Genomic DNA, 12300 nt, shown 5'->3' with positions numbered 1-12300 from the left:
CAAATAACTGTCCTTAGACTGAAATGGAAACTCTTACATTTAACTCTTACATTTCTGCACTCTAATAAAATGTTCAAATTAAATCATTCCAAGAAAGTTGCAGTTGATGTATTACAGATTGTATTTCATTTAAATTATTGGCCCATAACAGTACAGCAGATAAAGTGTTGAAGCAGAAGGACTTTGTCTCTGATGGCTTTTCACCATTAATCTAATCTCAGTCATCATTACATTGCTGGATCAAGTTTTTAGCAATTCTTTTGTACGTCCCCTTTGGGATGGGAGCTAATATACACGGTCATATTCAATAAATTAAAATATGCATTTTGAAGAAGCTGGATTGTCAGATTAAAGGGCACCTTTTGAAAAAAATGCTTTTACAGTAGGTATTAGCCCACATTTATGTATTAAAATGTTTTATTTTATTGATCTAATGTAATATTTTATTCCTACATGTGTTTTTATAAATGCCTTAAACGTGTTATTTTTGCATATAGTTAATTGATTTGCTGAAATAACTCAGCACAAAAATTATGGTTCATTACAACGTTGTAGGATTTACAGTAATACAAAAAAATTGTACAAATGTCACAGTAACAGAATGATTGCAGCATGAATGGACTGAAGAGGTGAATTTAAATCCCTAAAATATATGGAAGTAATAAAATCATTGGAGCTTTGTAGATTTGTATCTTCCTTACCAGCCTCCATATAGTAGCTGGAGTCAAGAAATATATGGGTCACTTAACCTTGTTTGTCACAGTTTCAAATGTTGTAAGCTTTAAATTATTGCTCTGGCTTATAATGTGGACAAGTTTGACAGAATAGTTGTTTTCCTGCAGCCATCTTCTTTCATGACTACCCAACGCAATGACTATGGAAAATCTTGCTGTCACATCAATGAAGAAGCATTAAAGCAGGAAGTATTAAAGCATATCTATCTTATATACTTTTTCACTACTGTTTTCGGTCCCCATCAATTGCAGTGAAAAAGGTCAAAGTAATCTTTATATAACAGGTGACTAGAGATGTTAAACGTACTTAGTTTCCTAATTGTCAGGGTCAGTTATAAAAGGGATCTAATAAAACTGACTGCAATATACTGAGATTTAGTCATTCCTATTATCCATCATCCAGAATTTTTACAGTTTGTCTCTTCCTGAGTTAAACTGTAACTGTACATTTTGGGATTTTTTGGGGGGTTTGAAAATGCATATTCATTAATAAATGAAGCTTCTCTGACATTTAATTGGAAGCCTAGAAATTGCAGTCAAGTTTGAATATAAATAACAGCAGGCACTACAGTATTTTATCCAGTGCATTTCAAATGTATCAGGTTTAAAGAGATGTAATTTTGGCATTGTCCAGATTTTGTCACAGACGTACAAATGTTAGACCTGTTCACACAGCTAATTATGAGTCTGTTGAAACAACCCAACAACAACAGAGAGAAGGAAACCCACTCAGGTTAAGAGTTTCTGATGCATATTCTCTTGCTTAGGCTGTTTGTGGCCATGTGTGCTAGAAATGTTATTTGAAGAGTTCTCTCACTCAATGCATCACATAAAATGCACACAGGATTTGTTCTGCAATTTAGAGCATCACACAAAAGGAAGAGCTGGATTAAACAGGACTTGTGTTGCATGAGCAAATGTTAAGTGAACCATTAAGTGTCACAAGGTCCAGGGAACATGAGTGTAACAAATATTACATGGTCCTCATTACAAGGCAACACTATATTTGAAGGCCTCTTACAATATTGTTCCTTTTTTAATAGCAAAACTAACAAACTGCAGTTTGTCAGTTTTTAGAGACAGGATCTTGTTCACCAAACTGATTTTTTTTTTAAATAATTCCCTTCACTGCAATACCTTCACTGGATTCGACCCACTTAGCCACAAGGCATTCAAAATATATTTACTGGAATTAAATGCTTTAGTTGACACCACGCTATTAAAAATTATACTTATCACACTTTATTGCATCAAATCATGTTTTGTATCTATAATTTTGAACGCAGGAGTAAAAGTCCCTCCTGCGTTAAAAACTGCCGTGATTGGTTCAACAGCCACACATTCACGAAGCTCATTCCTGAAACTTTTAACAACATGAACTTCAGGAAGACATTTTTGAGACTGAGAGAGTTCTATGAAGTTGTTTGTTCTACCTTTATTTGAGTGGCAGTTTGATGATCAAATCAAAAATACTTTGCGCAAGAGCTAAATTAATTCTGGATACTTTCTGCTTTCTTGTTGTAGAACTAATTCAATTGCTTTCTTTTACATTAACATCATTCACTCACTCACAGAATATTACTCTTTTATTGTTCCATTCAGAAAGGAATAGTAAGACTCATCTTCGGATCCTGTCAAGTATAAACCTTTTGTCCAATGATAAAATTCAGCATTTACAGTTTTCCAATTTTGGTCTTTATCAATCAAACATGGCCATTGTTTTCATTAGTTTTACCTGTAAATCACCTGTCAGTCAAAGTATTTGTCCTAAACCTAACGGGTCTACTTCTGTCTGCATATTTCTTTTTTTAATTCTTGTGTCTAACAGATTTGCCAAACAATTCTTGGTCTACGTTTGAGCTGAAGGTTAAAATAATATTGGGTATACATTCAGATACACTTTACATACAAGTATGAACATTTTGGTAATTATCAGCAAGATGTGTCTTGAAAATGTTGAGAAACATTGTCATTTAGTAACTAACCTGGCCTCCAGTTCTCAGTATGAAAAACATCTTTACCTTTCTTTTTTGCTCTTGTAGTTTTAAGGAGCACAGCATTTCCTGTCTTTTTTTTTTTTGAGCAAATGTTTCCTGAGACACTTTTACATATTGCTGAGCTATTTAAAAGAGTCAGATAACTGTATTTTATTTGATATAAAATAATGCATTCTTCAGTGACGACAAGCATTTCTTCAAAAAATAAATGAACATTAAATGCTGAAAAATGTAGTGTGATGAAAGGAAAAGGGCTCTTTTTAACCCAGTAAAGTGCACCAGGGTGGAGTGTGTGGGCATTTTTAAGTGCACCAGTTATTTTACAGCTCGTGGGTGCAGCTGTGCAACGTGCAAAAGGGCTGCCCATAGTAGAATACAAATGAGATGGTTTGGCGATTAATGAATTTCCTCTTAGCCAGCAACAGCACTGATATCATCACTTTAAAATAGTTATGCCAATCAGTGAAGCATGACGACAATTGCTCAACAAATAGAAAGTGGCCTTGAAGGAAATTATATAATTTTCTTGTTAGCTGGATTGGCTGGAACATACAACGGTGGAACACTGCATCATTCTGAGGAAAATCTGCAGTTCAGGGCAGATGGTGTGTTTCTTCTGTACCTCACACATGGTTACTTAAGTCCAACACAGCAGCAAAGGTAATAATAATGAGGATTGAAGAACTACAGATGTGCAACTATACATAGTGTCTTGCAAAACCATAACTTATGAGCTTGCTATTTGATTACATGATGAAGAATTAAAATTACAATGACTATTAATATCAGGACTTATTAAGGCCAGGCTAAAACAAAGAAGTCTGTAATTGCAAAGTGAAACAAAATTGTTGCAGAAGTAACTGAAACAAATAGCAGTTTTGATAAGTCTAACATTTTTCAGATTTTATTGGTCAAAAATAATTTCAAAACTTTATGTCATTTTCCTTCCACACAAGTTCAGAGGTTGTTCTACAAGTCACAGTGACACTTTGTACCTCACTGGTGGAATTATTCTGTAGTTTAAAAAATAGTAAACACTAGTAATTTTTTAAAGCTCTGAAGAGACTTCTTAAAACATAGAATGTGTTCATCACCATGTATATGGTGTACAACACTGAATTTGATCTACAAGAGTAACTTAGTCCTGTTCAAATGAATTCAATAAGGTGCTGCTTCAGCTATATTGTCAATAGATGTTCCTGTTAAAACTGTAAAGTCAGTGGTTTCGCTTTACATCTAAGATAACTGGTAGACGTCTTTTGGGTGAAGCAGTAGAAGCGTTGGAGGTTTAATTACTGGTTGCCAAAACAAGCGAGCCATTGTCCTGCTGGTGATAAAAGTTCTTGTCTGGCTACTTGTGTAAACAGAAAGGGTTCTGGAACCAATTTTCTGGAATCTTTTGAGGCAGTGTGTAGGAATGCCTTCTCAAGGCCTTTCTAGTGAAGTGTTTACAAAATGTCCAACTTTGAGGAGGCCTAGAGGCGGAACCATTGAGAATTTTGTTTCCCCTTGATGAGCTGAAATTGGTAGCTAGAAAGAGGAAGAGCTCCTTATTTGTGAAAGGTGATGCCTCATGACCTGAGAATGGGGGTCAAACAATAGATGGAGGTTTAGATTTTAAACATTTACTTTGTTACTTCCTCCCTCTTAATCTTTGCATCTAGCAAAATATTCACAAAAATCACTTCCCAGTTTATAGAATTACAAATTCAAATTACAGGTATTTAGACTTAATTTTATTTTGTAACTAAATTGTAAAAGGTCCTGTGTAGCACTTTAGATGTTTCTCTAACCAATGAAGTTTGGTTTGCAACAGGCATTGTAATGTGAAACAACAGAAAAAAAAAGTGAACAAAGAAACTAAAAAAAGTTCGAGTGGATTTAATAAAAGCATCCTGTCTCATGTCTCCAAACAAGGCTGATGGTATTAGTGTGTGTGAACATTTCCGAACTCCAAATTAAGTTCATGAATTATTTAGCCTGCATACTAGCCTTGAGCAGTAAAATCAGTCCCACTGAAGCTCTACATCTGAATAAACTAAGCTGCCATTAGTTCACAGAATGTTATGAAAAAAGAAAGTTAAAATGACCTGGCATCAGGACAACCTCTGTCTAAAAACAAATGAAGACAGGCACTCAGCAGGGTTCATTTAAATCAGTGGTATCTCCAGAGGCAAAGCTAAATCCTACTCAACAAGTCAGTGTAACAATAAGTGTCCCAGTACAATTATGTAGAGAGGAATTTACTAGTAAGTCCATTTATCTAAATGGATGGTTCATTTGTTATTCCCAAGTATACCTTGAGAATTTTTTTCCCATTGTGAGCAGCATAATTTACAACCAAAGACCTATTTGAAGAATTGAAATTGGTTCTCACCATTGTAGTATGAATGGGATCTTTGCCCTCAATAAAATGGCTCAGGATGACATGTCCTTTCTTGTTGGAACTGGTTTCCTTTGAAGCTTTTCTCTGAAAACATCCAGGGATCACAGAAGAATACATTGATTTGACTTAGTAACCACAAATGAGATTGTCCAGTTATCTCTCGATTAATGCTACAACTAAATGGCGAGCAATAATATACAAGCAGTCTAGCTGACCTATTATAATTGTTTTCATGAAGAATACATTGACTAAGGAGGTTTTGCTTAAAAGGTAATTATTATGTAACGGAGATGATTTACATAGACAATAAGACTCATCTAATAAAATGCTTATGTTTTTTAAATTGCTTATGTTTGTATAATGCATGTATACACAGTAGATTTTTACAGTTTTTAATAATATCTAAATTCTGTGTCTGTCAGCTCGTTGGAAAGAAGACAAAACATTTGTGTCGTTTGTCTTTTAAATGGCCAATCTGCACTGGCAGTGAACAAAATGTAATTAATATTTCACATAAATCAAAACAGCATGGTTTATTTTAATAAAGGCATTAATGTTTAGTAGGAGTCATCCCATGGCATAGTGGAAAAAAAAATCGCAGAAATGGGCAGAATTATGACGAGATAGAACATTCGAGGCAAGGTGAATTTTAAAATGTTCCTGACTATAAATAGTTGGAAATTTTTATGTTTCAGCTGGATTGTGCAAATAAACATTAAGCATTTATAATAAATAACTTTATATGCAATATTTTACATATAAAATATTGCATTAAAACATATCATCTCTCTAAATTAAGAACTTGATTATTTTGTTTCAAAAATGCCCTTTATTGCTTATTTTTCTTAATCTAACATCCAAGATTATACATATTTATTATACATATATATTTTTTTTATCACTAAGTTCTTCCAATTAGTTAAGTTATAGTTTGCACTATGCCTTTTCCTGATTGTGTCCTCAAAAAATTCAACCATGTTTGTTGGACTGTGACATTTGGGTTGTTTTCCTTAACACACTTGCAGACTCCACTCTTCACCTCCTCTCAGGAGTTTGTGCTCCTGAGAGGAGTCAGTCTGCACAGGGACTATAACCTGTGCAGGAAATCACACACATAAATATATATGTATATGCATTTACAAAAAATGTGACTAACAATCATTAATTGCCCACAGGCTTTTATTCATCAGCTAATGTTACAGTGACCATTTACTTAAAACTTTTTTTCTCGAAGTTGGTAAATTACAACTTAAACATTATTAGGGCATTGATTAAGCCTTTTAGAGAAAAACCTTACTGGAAGAACCTTGAACATAACCAGGTTCTTGGTGGCCAAATGTCTGGTTTTGTCTGTTGTGTGATGCTCATCAGCAAGAACTGAGGAGTAACATAAATCTAAAATAATTTGGTTATGACTAATGGCAAAATTTGCAAAAGTCATTCCACTTGGGTTGCTGTAGTGGTGTAAGGATAAAGCACATCTCATGCACCGAGGCCTTAGTCCTCAACGTGGCCGTCAGATTGAGTCCCAGTCTGATGACCTTTGCAGCATATTTTCACCTTATCTCATATTTTCACCTTATCTCATTACACTCTCAAATAAAGCCCATTAAAGTCAAGACAACCTTAAACAAACTTTTAAAAATCATTCAACTGGGTATTTTAAGCTCACCAAACTCTCCAATGTTTGCTAAATTTGCAGTGTAGTGGCTGTAAATACAAAGATTAACTAAAAACCAAATACATTATGTTCTGTGCAAAGAATTCTGTAAGTATAAAAACACCTTTTATTTCTTCTTTTTTTTTTTTTTTTTTACCAGAAAACTGTCACATTTTTCTTAGATTTTCTATTCATATAAATTAAAATGGTAACAAATATGAAAAAATTACTACACCAATATTTTATTAACAAAAACTGTAGTTCATAAAACATGGATAAATGTCATTTAATCTAAAAGTATATCTTAATTAAGCTTTGTTGTACATTTGACCTGTTTGTCTCTTGCTCTTATGATACTCACTGTCTGCCTCTTCCTTTTTCTGAAGAACTGCTTCTTGTTGAAATGTTTGTTTTATTAGTCAGAATCTCTAGGATATATGTCTACTCAGCATCATATCCAGTCCTAGTTATGTGATCAACTCTCAAAAATAGGAGAATGTTAATGGCCACTGCAAAATAATCTGCAGTGGTAGTGGAAGCTCTTGTGTCTGTATTTACTGTTCATACAATCCGTTCACCCTTCTTATACACTTGGTTTCCTGTCTCATCAGTTTATGAAGTCTGTCCGTTCTCCGTCTGCTGAACACAAACACCAAACTTTGACAGTCTGCCAGACTCTATAGCCTGTATCTCTTCCTACAGGCTAACAAGTCTCTCAAGTCAGTTCAGGAAACTCTAACCTTGGCACCATCACCATCAATTATCTTTTTTGTAATTAATTACTTACTCTACATCCCATTCAGTACTTTTATGTTCAATTTGCGCGGTAGCACCTGTGAAGCATTGCTTGTTAATACACTTAGTTTGATCTGATTAAATTTGAATGTGCCAATTTAGGGGTGAAGCTTTGTCAAGTTGTACAGTTGGGATGGGGGTCTAATGACCTGCTAATGTAGTTAACACAGCATTACTAGGTAGAACCAATCCAAACAAAAAGTGAATCATGGAGTTGTTTTAAAAGGAGCTGTGACTGACATTTTATTTATCGCTGTTGGAGCAGACATGATTAATTATCCTACTCTTTAGTTTCATTTGCAAAGGAACTAATTAAATCATTTCTGTTAAAATCTGACAGAATAGATGGCTCAAGACACCATGTCAGCCTACAGTTTTAAAAACAAGATTGATGATGATTTTCATGCCACCCTCTCTTTTCCAAATGTTCTTAATTAAAATGTAAATTCCTTTCCAACCTTTCTTCCTAAAACTTAAACTTTTAAACTACAGTTTAGGTCAGTTCAAGCTACGCGTTCTACTTAAGGCTACCACTGTCATGTTTTCTTTTGTTTGACTCATTGTAGGACATACTGGAGTGAGGCCAGGTAAACCTCCACTGGTTTTATCTAGGTTCAATTAAGGGTGCGGATCTTGGACTCATGGATTACAGACAGTAGACTCAGGGGAGTTTTCAGTGCAGAAATTAAACAAAAATACTGTTCATGACAATTTCCTAAAGGTAAGGACACAATATGCAATTCTTTTGTTATACTATTTTACACCCAATCATAAGAAACATATGCATGTTTTTGATCAACAAAAGCTAGACTAATTCAAATTCAAAGTTGGAACCTTCTAATTATTTTCTAACCAACATCAGCTCAGGTTGAACATGTTTCATGTTGTTTCATTTAATGGTGGGAAATTGAAAATCTACACATTTAGAGCTTCATTGCTTATAGTCTTTATATGTAATATTCCAATCTGACATAAAGTACACAAGATTGCAAATGTCTATTTTCTTCTCCTATTACTATTACCACAGTGTTTGTTGTGGTTAAACTTCTCATGCTGAGAAAAAAAGATGAAACATGATTGATTATCATTTCATAAAGGTTATACGCTTCATTTGGAAGGCTAGTCAGTCTCATGGACAAATGTCACAGAGGGCCTCTCACTCTGTGCAGTGACGGCACTTTACTGTTCACTACAGTCATTCATAGTCGCCTCACACACACACAGAAAAACTTCAATAAAAGGTTGTCTATAAGTATTTACATTATTTATCCATGGTCTGTCACCTGTGAGGTCCAGATTGTTTTTCAGACCCTCGGGCCACAGCTGAGGGATTTCATTCATTTTAGTTCAAGGTGCATTGCTGATAAAGTTCCAAGCATAGCACCTATATCTCGGCTTTGTCAATGTTTCATGCTTAATATAAACGGGGAAGGGAGGTTCATTGCATATCCTTCCTGGCAGTCTCAGATTAAGAAATTTGCATATACAAAGCTTTAAAACCTTACAAGTTACCTGCACTGTGTTTGTGTGTGTATATGACATACACATATACAGTATCCCACGTGGTCTTTTCTGAATAACAATATAAAGAGCATATTTTAAGTGTTTTCCTCTGCTTTAAGACTAGTGCATTGTTATACAGTGTGCATTGCAAAAGTTATTCCTATTTAGATCATAAAGCAAACAGGACTGAGCTGCCTTGCTGTCACTGCAGCCTTGACAAAGTGCTCTTGGAAGTGTTAGCATCAATTTCTTGTGCTGTTCTGTAGCTGTGATAAGCTTTATTCAATTTGCAATGTGTACGGTTTGCAACATTTTTCAGACTTTGTTTGAAATACTCTATGCACTTTAAAATTTATTGAACAACAGCAAGGTTTAGAAATACGCTTGTTCTTCACATTAATCCATGCATCGACATAGTGTAGTGTCTTATTGACGCAAATTAAACCGTTCAAACAAAAAAAAAACCTGTGCTGTACGTCAGAGACAAACTGGAATACAAAATCAAAGTTGAAGCTTTTTACTGTCGGTTCTATCTTTCTGCCAAAATGAATAAAAGTAACAACTAGAAGACAAAAAAAATATAAAAATATTTTCCATTAGAAGAGATTTTTACATTTATTTAATTTATTTATTCTTTTCTAAATAGTGCTGCATTCCACATTCCTCTGCTCTTTGTTCACATTTTTAAATATATTGGAAATTCTTCAAAATCAATTGGCCAACATGTTGCAGGAAAACATCCTATTTCAAATCTAAGAGTGGTGCAGATACATGTGCCTGCTGCACACATTAGGTACACCGAACAAACAAAAGCAGGTCAATAATTTTGCACAGTCTATATTCTCAAAACAATCAATAGAGAAATCACGTACATATAAACTTGCTCATTTATATAAAGTTTAGAAGTCTGTTGGCTGTATGGGAAAAATATTTGTACTACCTAGCTGTTATACTTTCTAACTGGAAACCTAGACACCAGTCAGACTGAATGACAAACCAGAAAGTGGACTTAGTATTTAGGCAAAGTAGGCAATCATCCACAGAAAAAATCATAGCTGCTCCACAAGTTTTTACTCTTATGCTTCCTTTATTTGTTGAAAAAAGTCAGAGTTCTAAAACAATAAAACTTTTGTACTGGATTTACATCAAAGAGGTAAATGGGAGAAAAATTAAATGGTTTTCATCTGTACTAGAGCTAGTCAGCCTGCAAGTGCAGTAACAATAAGATGTGCCATTTGGTCACATAAAAAAATTGAAAACAACAGAAGATTCACAGAACAAGGCAAACTGCAGTAGATGGGCTTCCATTACAAATGTGCGCATAACTTTGTCAGTATTCTGCTAATATTGGAAAAACACAATTTCACGATTGCCATGCTTCCATCAAATAACACAATAAAAATCTCCCAAAAAAAGTTTGTGATAAGCCGTTAAAACACTTGTTGAGCCATTGTCTTCCTACCACTTTCTATTGTCTTCTTCTTCATGGTAACATCCGGTTGTTGATCACATGAAAAAAGTGTGTCTGTTGCAATTTTATGAAATAAACCAATTTTAATGCAACCAAAAAAATGCCTGAAGCTGTATGAGGCATGAGGTTTATTTTCCATTGAATTTTGTCCAGTAACATATTTTAGGCCATGTAATACCCTTCAACCTTCGGCAGGGCTTTCTAGTTTGCCTATTTTCTTACTTGTACAGATCGTACCAGTAAAGATCACAGCCTACTACAATCAAATCATTGTTTCTTGAGACTTCTCCTGATTAAAGTGAGTCTCTTTTTATCTGCTGTCTTTCCAGTCATTTGATTGTAGAGTGCTTGTAGACAGATGCCACAGATCAAAAATGTTTCATTTCTTTTCTCTGGTTTATATGGGCCAGTTGCCGTAATTTTTAGGTGCCCTTTGACAACAACAATATTCTCTTATATTTGGATTTCTGCAGAAAGTTAGTCAATTTAGGAAACCCATTTGTTTTGGGGGTGGTTTCCCAATAGCCATAGCTAAGTGATTTACAAAACCAGTTTTCATTTAATGTTTCTGAATAACTTTTTTTATATTTCTGTAAATGAAAACAGAGCTCCACTAGTTTGCTTATATCTCATGCCTTGATTTTGCTCTAGCAGTGTCGATGTCATTTGTCATTTGAAATATCATCTGAAAAAGCTGTGAAACTTATAGATGCTTAATAAGTAAAAAAAAAAAGTAAGGCACCATAGATTATTGGTGTCTGACTCCAACGCTTGAGTTCAATCATCCTGTAACTGTTTTATTGCATACCAACTCCAGCACAATCAAATGACTGAATTTCTTCATCAGCATCTTTTAGCTTTGCAAAAGTCTAGTACTGAGTCATTCATTGGATTCAGGTGTGTGGAAGCAAGGATTCATCTAAACATTACAGGATGGTTGAGCCTCGGCTTTGGTACTTATAAGGAGCAGTCAGTGTTTGTTGGAAAACTGACCTGCCTTTCAAGGTAGAAATGATAAAAAAAATACACACACACACAAATCAATCTTAAGAAATAAGATTCATGGAAGCAAATTCGTTTGGGTTTTTTTAAAAAAGGGGAAAAGTTGCTTTTCTCTTTTCATTGGTTTTAAAATAACAGGCAGAGAAACAATTCATTCTATCCCAGTGTCACATCGACTCCCATAGGCCTAAAAAGAGCACAGAGGGCATCGCTTTTATTACTTGGGAAAGGACATGATTCCTATCAGTGTGTGCACAACAGGGGATTAAAGAGGATGATTAATGCCCTTAACAGTTGTTATATGAAAGTTTTGCAATTGTTTCCTCAAAGACTTTGGGGCCTTATATTTATGACCAAAACTGGAAGAGCATTTCAAAAAAATCCACTGAACACAAAATACATTTCTACTGCTGACTTATGAGTCTTACAGTTCATTATAACAGTGACTAACCATGAGCCTTCTGCAAACTGCCTTTTTATCCCAAGAGTAAACAGAATAAGTGATTGCACAGGGCTTGAGGGAGGTTTTGGCACAGAGTGCAGAGCAGTGTAGTCTGCATTAATAGAACCGTACATTTTGGTCAGCTAACAATGTGAATATCATTTTGTGTAAATAAGACAGATTCTGTTATAATCATTATTAACCTATTTTGCTTTTTGTAAGTACAAATACACTATATGGAAATCTGTGTTTTACTGACTTAAATATTAGTTTTATAACTAACAAAAACATTTGGCCCAAGTAAATGACA

This window comes from Poeciliopsis prolifica, unplaced genomic scaffold (assembly GCF_027474105.1).
Source record: "Poeciliopsis prolifica strain line A6 unplaced genomic scaffold, Auburn_PproV2 SCAFFOLD021, whole genome shotgun sequence".
Lineage (NCBI taxonomy): Eukaryota > Metazoa > Chordata > Actinopteri > Cyprinodontiformes > Poeciliidae > Poeciliopsis > Poeciliopsis prolifica.
Note: the sequence above shows the minus strand (reverse complement) of the source record.